Source organism: Gymnodraco acuticeps, unplaced genomic scaffold (assembly GCF_902827175.1).
Source record: "Gymnodraco acuticeps unplaced genomic scaffold, fGymAcu1.1, whole genome shotgun sequence".
NCBI lineage: Eukaryota > Metazoa > Chordata > Actinopteri > Perciformes > Bathydraconidae > Gymnodraco > Gymnodraco acuticeps.
The window spans coordinates 78,659-91,455 of record NW_022991470.1 but is presented as its reverse complement, the minus strand read 5'-3'; the positions used below and the strand labels follow the sequence as shown (position 1 = coordinate 91,455).

Here is a 12,797-nt window from a genome sequence, read left to right as displayed (position 1 = left end):
TTTACCCTGTGTCTGTACATAGTACATGCAAACCACTGCAGATGTAACTAATTTCATCAAAAGGGAGAAATGCATGTCAAGTAATGATAAAACATGAATGCTGCAAACATGTTCTCACTCTCTCCTGCCTGCCTTCTTCAGGTGTGCTGCAGCAGAGGCTGTCCTCCCAGGATGCAGCAGGAGAGGCTGTCCTCCCAGGATGCAGCAGGAGAGGCTGTCCTCCCAGGATGCAGCAGGGCGTCACAGCAGAGGTGAGTGTACGACTGTCACAGAACTGAGGTCTATCCCGACTGACCTTTACCTATAGGGCCGTGTCGTTGGAAATACCTCACAGAATAAATCTGTGGTTACGCTTTACCCACATGTCCACTCCCATGAGCATTGTGGGATATTACTGCAGGACACATGCTTATTTTGAAAGATTAAAGGAGAAATAAATAATCTGCATCTTTAGAACCGTTAAATAATGAATTGGTAATTGAATAATCTTGACTTTCAGAATCCTGAGATGTGAAGAGGAGTGACTCCATCTTTTTCCTGTGAGTAAACTGAATTCCCCCTCTGGTATTAAAGCATTATCTAATGAGTGATGCTGCTCTCTGTGTTGGTCACATACCAAGGCTTTCAGGACTGGTCTTGGATCAGTACCAGATCGCTGAGCTGGTCCTAGCAGAGCCACTTGTCAGGAGGACGGCCCTGTGCAGTGGGCTGATCTCAGGACAACAGTCGCTATAGAACATCAGGTTTTGCTTTCACCTCTGCACTGCTGGTTGCAGAATGGTGTCAATGAGGCCTGGCACATTCACCATGTCTATTGGTTTAGAGATGCATCACTGTTTCTTCTAACCATCCCCCACCATCAGGTTTCCAGTTTCCTTTTATTAAAATCTAGTTGCTTTTGCTTACAATATTGGCTCAGTTTAATTGTTGGCTGAGATGAGATGTTCAAACCTCTTATTATTTTCCCTTTTATTGCAGGATATGATGTTACTGCTCGCCTCGATGGGGGAAGATGTTGTGCTGCCCCTCTTGGATATGAGGTTAGTATTTGTTTTCATGGATTCTGTCTAATGGTATAAATGAGTATATCTGTCTGTAGGCCTGTTACGATAATTAATTTTGTTGGACGATACATTTTCCCGGAAATTATTGTGATAAACGATAATATTGTTGGCACCGTTGTAAGGCCATTTTTAGACCACTGACGTAATGATAATAATAATTCAAGTACATCCTTTAAAAGAGAACTTTGTATTGAACATTCAACATGGCAAATGAAATGTGAAATAATATTAAAATATATAAATTATACATAATAAATTAAACAAATTGATTAAATTATCAAAATGTATTAAATCACACACAACCAAAACAATAAATTAAACAGTCTGATATATATATATATATAAGCACACATTGTCTCGCAAGCAAAAAAACCCTCCTTAAAACAACAGTCAAGTGTACAGTCCACTGTCCATACAAAGACCCAGATGCCTCAACAGGCCATATCCAAATCTATATTTCAAAGATTTCGAGCAAGGAACACCGACATGTTTGCATTGTCGGGCAAATGCATCTTTGATTGTAAACTGGGGAAGGTGGGGGCTCCATCTCCAGCTGCCATGTTTGCTCCCAGCTGGGAAAATGGAATGAGGTGGTTGTGTTTCGGGTGCAGTTTAAGGTTGGTCGTATTGCTACCTTTTGTTGCTACCTTTTTAAAAATGCGACATACCGGCTCATTCAAGTCCGTAGGTTCGCCTCGTTGATTTGGCTTAAATCCAAAATATTCCCACACCGGAGATGTGGAATTAGGTTTTGCAACCAATTCCATTTAACTTCAAATTCCCCTCGAGTAAGTCACCCGTTTCCTGCTTGTCTCTATATTATTTATTTGGCTGTTGCACGTGGAGTGTCCTGACCTGGCTGTGTGTGAGCCCCGCCCCTCACAGGGCGCCGGGCCGGCAGACACAGCGCGCCTGCCTAAAATGCTGGTCACATCCTTATGTAAACAAAAACGCATGTAAACGGCAATTTATCAAGGTCAGAAAAGTTATCGAGTTCATTTTTATTTATCGTATGATAAGTCCAGTCAGAAAGACAAACAGTGAAACCAATTTAGATGTCATGTGTGTTCTGTCATCACTTCATATCAGACCAGGGAACTAGTCGGCGGTCTGCTTTTCTTTTTTTCTTTTTTACTGCAGGAGCCTGACAACCTAAACCTTCAGGCTTCCATGGACATTTGACTTGTCATAGGTTTTTGGCACAAAGTTCATAAACGACTAGTTTGCATTTAATGTTATCTGGACCTGATACTCTTGTTTTATAAGATCTGGGGTAGGGTGATGGTGGCCCTCGCTGCTTAGGTATCCAAAACATCATCAACCACTTCATAGCATGTCAGTTTAATAGACTCCACCTCTTTAAATACAGCAAGCCTGGACATGCTACTCGACATTACGGTTTTCCTCAAATACATGTGTACTGTTGGGATTGATGCATTTCTTGTCTGCTTGGCACAGTATGAGCTCTGGTCCTGTTAGGTGGGCCGAAGAGCTCATACAGTGCATAGAGCAAATATTCTCTTGCAACCCACTGCTGCTGGTTGTAGCAGTGTTACTTATGAGAAAAGACATCTGTTACATTTATAAATATACATATTTTTGTTTATGTCAGTCCTTTAAACATTCTTTGTTCTTTGGCAGGTGATGAAACCTTAAGGACAGCTTGGTAAGTTGCATTTCAGAATTCAGTCACTGTTCAAGTGTCATGATGATTGGCTTAATGTTCAACTGCTCTGAAGTGTGATTGAGAGATGCCCAACTGAACAAAATACAGCAGTCTCTCTGCTGCTGCCACTGCTTATGGAAACCCATAGTAACTTTAGTTCTGCCTCAACAGGTGTCCTCTCTGGCCTTCAACACTGCAGCATGATGTAAGTACTCTGACGTCCCTTAACAAGAGGGTTTAAACCAACAGGTGGCTGCTATAAATGCACAAGATTCCAGGAGGAAAACAAACCATGTTTTCAAAGTAACTGTCGAGAGTGATATGGAGAGTGTGAAACATGTTGTATAATGACAGCACTGTATGGTATCTGCAGCCAGCTGCTTTCTCAGCTGGTTAGTTCATAAGTCAGTGCGAGACAAAACTCACAAACTGGCATCGTTGGTCTCCATGCTGCCTGTGTGTGGAGTCCTGGTATGTTTGCTGAAACATTATTCATTAGAAAGCCATGTCTTTACCCTGTGTCTGTACATAGTACATGCAAACCACTGCAGATGTAACTAATTTCATCAAAAGGGAGAAATGCATGTCAAGTAATGATAAAACATGAATGCTGCAAACATGTTCTCACTCTCTCCTGCCTGCCTTCTTCAGGTGTGCTGCAGCAGAGGCTGTCGTCCCAGGATGCAGCAGGAGAGGCTGTCGTCCCAGGATGCAGCAGAGGCTGTCGTCCCAGGATGCAGCAGAGGCTGTCGTCCCAGGATGCAGCAGAGGCTGTCCTCCCAGGATGCAGCAGGAGAGGCTTTCCTCCCAGGATGCAGCAGGGCATCACAGCAGAGGTGAGTGTACGACTGTCACAGAACTGAGGTCTATCCCGACTGACCTTTACCTATAGGGCCGTGTCGTTGGAAATACCTCACAGAATAAATCTGTGGTTACGCTTTACCCACATGTCCACTCCCATGAGCATTGTGGGATATTACTGCAGGACACATGCTTATTTTGAAAGATTAAAGGAGAAATAAATAATCTGCATCTTTAGAACTGTTAAATAATGAATTGGTAATTGAATAATCTTGACTTTCAGAATCCTGAGATGTGAAGAGGAGTGACTCCATCTTTTTCCTGTGAGTAAACTGAATTCCCCCTCTGGTATTAAAGCATTATCTAATGAGTGATGCTGCTCTCTGTGTTGGTCATATACCAAGGCTTTCAGGACTGGTCTTGGATCAGTACCAGATCGCTGAGCTGGTCCTAGCAGAGCCACTTGTCAGGAGGACGGCCCTGTGCAGTGGGCTGATCTCAGGACAACAGTCGCTATAGAACATCAGGTTTTGCTTTCACCTCTGCACTGCTGGTTGCAGAACGGTGTCAATGAGGCCTGGCACATTCACCATGTCTATTGGTTTAGAGATGCATCACTGTTTCTTCTAACCATCCCCCACCATCAGGTTTCCCGTTTCCTTTTATAAAATCTAGTTGCTTTGGCTTACAATATTGGCTCAGTTTAATTGTTGGCTGAGATGAGATGTTCAAACCTCTTATTATTTTCCCTTTTATTGCAGGATATGATGTTACTGCTCGCCTCGATGGGGGAAGATGTTGTGCTGCCCCTCTTGGATATGAGGTTAGTATTTGTTTTCATGGATTCAGTCTAATGGTATAAATGAGTATATCTGTCTGTGTAGGCCTGTCACGATAATTAATTTTGTTGGACGATACATTTTCCCGGAAATTATTGTCCATCCATCCATCCATCTTCTCCCGCTTATCCGTGGTCGGGTCGCGGGGGTAGCAGTTCCAGCAGAGAGCCCCAAACTTTCTTTTCCCTGGCGACATCAACCAGCTCTGACTGGGGGATCCCAAGGCGCTCCCAGGCCAGCGAAGAGATATAATCCCTCCACCTGGTCCTAGGTCTACCCCTTGGTCTCTTCCCAGCTGGACGTGCCTGGAACACCTCCCTAGGGAGGCGCCCAGGTGGCATCCTAACTAGGTGCCCGAACCACCTCAACTGGCTCCTTTCGACGCGAAGGAGGAGCGGCTCAACTCCGAGTCCCTCCCTGATGACCGAACTTCTCACCTTATCCCTAAGGGAGACACCAGCCACCCTGCGGAGAAAACCCATCTCGGCCGCTTGTATCCGCGATCTCGTTCTTTCGGTCATGACCCATCCTTCATGACCATAGGTGAGGGTAGGAACGAAAATGGCCCGGAAGACCGAGAGCTTTGCCTTCTGGCTCAGCTCCCTTTTCGTCACAACGGTGCGGTAAAGCGACTGCAGTACCGCTCCCGCTGCTCCGATTCTCCGGCCCATCTCACGCTCCATTGTTCCCTCACTCGAGAACAAGACCCCGAGATACTTGAACTCCTTCACTTGGGGTAAGGACTCATTCCCTACCTGGAGTGGACAGTCCATCGGTTTCCTGCTGAGAACCATGGCCTCAGATTTGGAGGTGCTGATCCTCATCCCAGCCGCTTCACACTCGGTTGCGAACCGATCCAGTGAGTGCTGAAGGTCGCAGACCGATGAAGCCATTAGAACCACATCATCTGCAAAAAGCAGTGGTGCAATCCTTAGTCCACCGAACTGCAGACCCCCTCCCCCATGACTACGCCTCGAAATCCGATCCATGTATATTACAAACAGGATTGGTGACAAAGCGCAGCCCTGGCGGAGGCCAACCCTCACCGGAAATGGGTCCGACTTACTGCCGAGGACCCGGACACAGCTCTCGCTTTGGGAGTACAGAGATTGGATGGCCCTGAGTAGAGACCCCCTCACCCCATACTCCCGCAGCACCTCCCACAGTAACTCCCTGGGAACTCGGTCATACGCCTTCTCCAAGTCTACAAAACACATGTAGACCGGATAAGCGTACTCCCAGGCCCCCTCCAGGATCCTTGCGAGAGTAAAAAGCTGATCCGTCGTTCCACGACCAGGACGGAATCCGCATTGTTCCTCCTCAATCTGAGGTTCGACAATCGGCCTGACCCTCCTTTCGAGTACCTTAGAGTAAACTTTCCCGGGGAGGCTGAGTAGTGTGATGCCTCTGTAATTGGCACACACCCTCTGATCCCCCTTTTTAAATAGGGGAACCACCACCCCGGTCTGCCACTCCTTCGGTACTGTTTCCGATTTCCACGCAACGTTGATGAGACGTGTCAACCATGACAGTCCCTCAACACCCAGAGCCTTCAGCATTTCCGGGCGGATCTCATCCACCCCCGGGGCTTTGCCACTGTGGAGTTGTTTGACGACCTCAGTGACCTCCCCCCGGGAGATTGGTGTTGATCCCCCGTCATACTCCAGCTCTGCCTCTAACATAGAGGGCGGAGTTGTCGGGTTCAGGAGTTCCTCAAAGTGTTCCTTCCAACGCCCTAACACTCCATCAGTTGAGGTCAACAACGTCCCATCCTTACTGTACACAGCTTGGATGGTTCCCTGCTTCCCCCTCCTGAGGTGTCGGACAGTTTTCCAGAACAACTTTGGTGCCGCCCGAAAGTCCTTCTCCATGTCTTCTCCGAACTTCTCCCACACCCGCTGCTTTGCCTCGGCCACGGATGAGGCTGCTGCCCTTCGGGCCTGTCGGTACCTTGCAACTGCCTCGGGAGTCCCCCGGGATAACAAATCCCTGAAGGCCTCCTTCTTCAGTCGGACGGCTTCCCTGACCACCGGTGTCCACCAGGAGGTTCGAGGGTTACCGCCCCTTGAGGCACCTAGGACCTTGAGACCACAGCTCCCCGCCGCGGCTTCGGCAATAGAGGCTTTGAACACCGACCACTCTGGTTCAATGTCCCCAACCTCCACAGGAATGCCCGAAAAGCTCCGCCGGAGGTGTGAGTTGAAGGCCTCCTGAACTTGGGCCTCCTCCAGACGTTCCCAGTTCACCCGAACTACACGTTTGGGCTTACCAGGTCTATCCAGAGGCTTCCCCCGCCACTCGACCCAACTCACCACCAGATGGTGATCAGTTGACAACTCCGCCCCTCTCTTTACCCGAGTGTCCAAAACATACGGCCTCAGGTCCGATGATACGATAACGAAATCGATCATGGACCTTCTGCCTAGGGTGCTCTGGTACCACGTACACTTATGAGCATCCTTATGTTCGAACATGGTGTTTGTTATGGCCAATCCATGACTAGCACAGAAGTCCAGTAACAAACCACCACTCCGGTTCAGATCAGGGGGGCCGTTCCTCCCAATCACGCCCCTCCAAGTGTCTCCATCATTGCCCACATGTGCGTTGAAGTCTCCCAGCAAGATTAAAGAGTCCCCTTCAGGAGCCCCATACAGGACTCTTTCCAGGGTCTCCAAGAAGGCCGTATACTCTGAACTGCTGTTGGGTGCATAAGCACACACAACAGTCAGAGTTTTCCCCCCCATAACCCGCAGGCGTAGGGAGGCGACCCTCTCGTCCACTGGGGGTAAACTCCAACAACGAAGCACCTAACCGGGGACTTGTGAGTATCCCCACACCCGCCCGGCGCCTCACACCTTGAGCAACTCCGGAGAAGAATAGAGTCCAACCCCTATCCAGAAGTAAGGTTCCAGAGCCGACGCTGTGCGTAGAGGTGAGCCCAACCAGATCCAACTGGTAACGCTCCACCTCCCGCACAAGCTCCGGCTCCTTCCCCCCCAGAGAGGTGACGTTCCACGTCCCCAAAGCCAGCTTCTGTCGCCCGGGTCTGGTCCGTCGAGACCCTCCGCTTTCACTGCCACCCTTCTGGCAGCGCACCCGACCCCATTGATGTTTCCCGTAGGTGGTGGGCCCACGGGACGGAGAAGCGGAGGTGTTGCCCACGTTGCCTTTTCGGGCTGGGCCCGGCCGGGCTCCGTGGCAAGCCCGGCCACCAGACGCTCGCCGACGAGTCCTCCTTCTGGGCCTGGCTCCAGAAGGGGACCCCGGGCTTCCTCCGGGCCGGGTATCCTCACTTTTTGTATCGTCTTTCATGAGGTCTTTTGAACCAATCTTAGTCTGGCCCCTTGCCTGAGACCAATTTGCCATGGGAAACCCTACCAGGAACACAAGGTTCCAGACAACACAGCCCCCAGGTTCATCAGGGCACACAAACCTCTCTACCACGGTAAGGTGCTGGTTCTTCAGAGAGGGAAATTATTGTGATAAACGATAATATTGTTGGCACCGTTGTAAGGCCATTTTTAGACCACTGACATAATGATAATAATAATTCAAGTACATCCTTTAAAACAGAACTTTGTATTGAACATTCAACATGGCAAATGAAATGTGAAATAATATTAAAATATATAAATTATACATAATAAAATTAAACAAATTGATTAAATTATCAAAATGTATTAAATCACACACAAACCAAAACAATAAATTAAATAGTCTGATATATATATATATATATATATATATATATATGCACACATTGTCTCGCAAGCAAAAAAACCCTCCTTAAAACAACAGTCAAGTGTACAGTCCACTGTCCATACAAAGACCCAGATGCCTCAACAGGCCATATCCAAATCTGTATTTCAAAGATTTCGAGCAAGGAACACCGACATATTTGCATTGTCGGGCAAATGCATCTTTGATTGTAAACTGGGGAAGGTGGGGGCTCCATCTCCAGCTGCCATGTTTGCTCCCAGCTGGGAAAATGGAATGAGGTGGTTGTGTTTCGGGTGCAGTTTAAGGTTGGTCGTATTGCTACCTTTTGTTGCTACCTTTTTAAAAATCCGACATACCGGCTCATTCAAGTCCGTAGGTTCGCCTCGTTGATTTGGCTTAAATCCAAAATATTCCCACACCGGAGATGTGGAATTAGGTTTTGCAACCAATTCCATTTAACTTCAAATTCCCCTCGAGTAAGTCACCCGTTTCCTGCTTGTCTCTATATTATTTATTTGGCTGTTGCACGTGGAGTGTCCTGACCTGGCTGTGTGTGAGCCCCGCCCCTCACAGGGCGCCGGGCCGGCAGACACAGCGCGCCTGCCTAAAATGCTGGTCACATCCTTATGTAAACAAAAACGCATGTAAACGGCAATTTATCAAGGTCAGAAAAGTTATCGAGTTCATTTTTATTTATCGTATGATAAGTCCAGTCAGAAAGACAAACAGTGAAACCAATTTAGATGTCATGTGTGTTCTGTCATCACTTCATATCAGACCAGGGAACTAGTCGGGGGTCTGTTTTTTTTTTACTGCAGGAGCCTGACAACCTAAACCTTCAGGCTTCCATGGACATTTGACTTGTCATAGGTTTTTGGCACAAAGTTCATAAACGTCTAGTTTGCATTTAATCTTATCTGGACCTGATACTCTTGTTTTATAAGATCTGGGGTAGGGTGATGGTGGCCCTCGCTGCTTAGGTATCCAAAACATCATCAACCACTTCATAGCATGTCAGTTTAATAGACTCCACCTCTTTAAATACAGCAAGCCTGGACATGCTACTCGACATTACGGTTTTCCTCAAATACATGTGTACTGTTGGGATTGATGCATTTCTTGTCTGCTTGGCACAGTATGAGCTCTGGTCCTGTTAGGTGGGCCGAAGAGCTCATACAGTGCATAGAGCAAATATTCTCTTGCAACCCACTGCTGCTGGTTGTAGCAGTGTTACTTATGAGAAAAGACATCTGTTACATTTATAAATATACATATTTTTGTTTATGGCAGTCCTTTAAACATTCTTTGTTCTTTGGCAGGTGATGAAACTTAAGGACAGCTTGGTAAGTTGCATTTCAGAATTCAGTCACTGTTCAAGTGTCATGATGATTGGCTTAATGTTCAACTGCTCTGAAGTGTGATTGAGAGATGCCCAACTGAACAAAATACAGCAGTCTCTCTGCTGCTGCTGCCACTGCTTATGGAAACCCATAGTAACTTTAGTTCTGCCTCAACAGGTGTCCTCTCTGGCCTTCAACACTGCAGCATGATGTAAGTACTCTGACGTCCCTTAACAAGAGGGTTTAAACCAACAGGTGGCTGCTATAAATGCACAAGATTCCAGGAGGAAAACAAACCATGTTTTCAAAGTAACTGTCGAGAGTGATATGGAGAGTGTGAAACATGTTGTATAATGACAGCACTGTACGGTATCTGCAGCCAGCTGCTTTCTCAGCTGGTTAGTTCATAAGTCAGTGCGAGACAAAACTCACAAACTGGCATCGTTGGTCTCCATGCTGCCTGTGTGTGGAGTCCTGGTATGTTTGCTGAAACATTATTCATTAGAAAGCCATGTCTTTACCCTGTGTCTGTACATAGTACATGCAAACCACTGCAGATGTAACTAATTTCATCAAAAGGGAGAAATGCATGTCAAGTAATGATAAAACATGAATGCTGCAAACATGTTCTCACTCTCTCCTGCCTGCCTTCTTCAGGTGTGCTGCAGCAGAGGCTGTCGTCCCAGGATGCAGCAGAGGCTGTCCTCCCAGGATGCAGCAGGAGAGGCTTTCCTCCCAGGATGCAGCAGGGCATCACAGCAGAGGTGAGAGTGTACGACTGTAACAGAACTGAGGTCTATCCCGACTGACCTTTACCTATAGGGCCGTGTCGTTGGAAATACCTCACAGAATAAATCTGTGGTTACGCTTTACCCACATGTCCACTCCCATGAGCATTGTGGGATATTACTGCAGGACACATGCTTATTTTGAAAGATTAAAGGAGAAATAAATAATCTGCATCTTTAGAACTGTTAAATAATTAATTGGTAATTGAATAATCTTGACTTTCAGAATCCTGAGATGTGAAGAGGAGTGACTCCATCTTTTTCCTGTGAGTAAACTGAATTCCCCCTCTGGTATTAAAGCATTATCTAATGAGTGATGCTGCTCTCTGTGTTGGTCACATACCAAGGCTTTCAGGACTGGTCTTGGATCAGTACCAGATCGCTGAGCTGGTCCTAGCAGAGCCACTTGTCAGGAGGACGGCCCTGTGCAGTGGGCTGATCTCAGGACAACAGTCGCTATAGAACATCAGGTTTTGCTTTCACCTCTGCACTGCTGGTTGCAGAATGGTGTCAATGAGGCCTGGCACATTCACCATGTCTATTGGTTTAGAGATGCATCACTGTTTCTTCTAACCATCCCCCACCATCAGGTTTCCCGTTTCCTTTTATAAAATCTAGTTGCTTTTGCTTACAATATTGGCTCAGTTTAATTGTTGGCTGAGATGAGATGTTCAAACCTCTTATTATTTTCCCTTTTATTGCAGGATATGATGTTACTGCTCGCCTCGATGGGGGAAGATGTTGTGCTGCCCCTCTTGGATATGAGGTTAGTATTTGTTTTCATGGATTCTGTCTAATGGTATAAATGAGTATATCTGTCTGTAGGCCTGTTAAAAGTTGGACGATACATTTTCCCGGAAATTATTGTGATAAACGATAATATTGTTGGCACCGTTGTAAGGCCATTTTTAGACCACTGACATAATGATAATAATAATTCAAGTACATCCTTTAAAACAGAACTTTGTATTGAACATTCAACATGGCAAATGAAATGTGAAATAATATTAAAATATATAAATTATACATAATAAATTAAACAAATTGATTAAATTATCAAAATTTATTAAATCACACACAACCAAAACAATAAATTAAATAGTCTGATATATGTATATGTATATGTATATATGTGTATGTATATATATATATATATATATATATATATATATATATATATATATACACACACATTGTCTCGCAAGCAAAAAAACCCTCCTTAAAACAACAGTCAAGTGTACAGTCCACTGTCCATACAAAGACCCAGATGCCTCAACAGGCCATATCCAAATCTGTATTTCAAAGATTTCGAGCAAGGAACACCGACATGTTTGCATTGTCGGGCAAATGCATCTTTGATTGTAAACTGGGGAAGGTGGGGGCTCCATCTCCAGCTGCCATGTTTGCTCCCAGCTGGGAAAATGGAATGAGGTGGTTGTGTTTCGGGTGCAGTTTAAGGTTGGTCGTATTGCTACCTTTTTAAAAATGCGACATACCGGCTCATTCAAGTCCGTAGGTTCGCCTCGTTGATTTGGCTTAAATCCAAAATATTCCCACACCGGAGATGTGGAATTAGGTTTTGCAACCAATTCCATTTAACTTCAAATTCCCCTCGAGTAAGTCACCCGTTTCCTGCTTGTCTCTATATTATTTATTTGGCTGTTGCACGTGGAGTGTCCTGACCTGGCTGTGTGTGAGCCCCGCCCCTCACAGGGCGCCGGGCCGGCAGACACAGCGCGCCTGCCTAAAATGCTGGTCACATCCTTATGTAAACAAAAACGCATGTAAACGGCAATTTATCAAGGTCAGAAAAGTTATCGAGTTCATTTTTATTTATCGTATGATAAGTCCAGTCAGAAAGACAAACAGTGAAACCAATTTAGATGTCATGTGTGTTCTGTCATCACTTCATATCAGACCAGGGAACTAGTCGGGGGTCTGTTTTTTTTTGTTTTTTTTACTGCAGGAGCCTGACAACCTAAACCTTCAGGCTTCCATGGACATTTGACTTGTCATAGGTTTTTGGCACAAAGTTCATAAACGTCTAGTTTGCATTTAATGTTATCTGGACCTGATACTCTTGTTTTATAAGATCTGGGGTAGGGTGATGGTGGCCCTCGCTGCTTAGGTATCCAAAACATCATCAACCACTTCATAGCATGTCAGTTTAATAGACTCCACCTCTTTAAATACAGCAAGCCTGGACATGCTACTCGACATTACGGTTTTCCTCAAATACATGTGTACTGTTGGGATTGATGCATTTCTTGTCTGCTTGGCACAGTATGAGCTCTGGTCCTGTTAGGTGGGCCGTAGAGCTCATACAGTGCATAGAGCAAATATTCTCTTGCAACCCACTGCTGCTGGTTGTAGCAGTGTTACTTATGAGAAAAGACATCTGTTACATTTATAAATATACATATTTTTGTTTATGTCAGTCCTTAAACATTCTTTGTTCTTTGGCAGGTGATGAAACTTAAGGACAGGCTTGGTAAGTTGCATTTCAGAATTCAGTCACTGTTCAAGTGTCATGATGATTGGCTTAATGTTCAACTGCTCTGAAGTGTGATTGAGAGATG

At 45.7% G+C, this 12,797-nt stretch overlaps 5 non-coding genes across 5 annotated transcripts; all 5 read left to right on the top strand.

The window, feature by feature from the left end:
* Nucleotides 1-273: 273 nt before the first annotated feature.
* On the top strand, nt 274-407 carry LOC117533036. Its single transcript, XR_004566994.1, has one exon. It is a non-coding gene; the product is annotated as a small nucleolar RNA SNORA18 (small nucleolar RNA).
* Nucleotides 408-3,082: 2,675 nt separating this feature from the next.
* On the top strand, nt 3,083-3,221 carry LOC117533038. The gene has a single exon (XR_004566996.1). It is a non-coding gene; the product is annotated as a small nucleolar RNA SNORA8 (small nucleolar RNA).
* Nucleotides 3,222-3,588: 367 nt separating this feature from the next.
* Nucleotides 3,589-3,722, top strand: LOC117533034. Its single transcript, XR_004566993.1, has one exon. It is a non-coding gene; the product is annotated as a small nucleolar RNA SNORA18 (small nucleolar RNA).
* A 6,066-nt stretch (nt 3,723-9,788) lies between these two features.
* Nucleotides 9,789-9,927, top strand: LOC117533041. Its single transcript, XR_004566999.1, has one exon. It is a non-coding gene; the product is annotated as a small nucleolar RNA SNORA8 (small nucleolar RNA).
* A 291-nt stretch (nt 9,928-10,218) lies between these two features.
* On the top strand, nt 10,219-10,352 carry LOC117533033. The gene has a single exon (XR_004566992.1). It is a non-coding gene; the product is annotated as a small nucleolar RNA SNORA18 (small nucleolar RNA).
* Nucleotides 10,353-12,797: the final 2,445 nt, after the last annotated feature.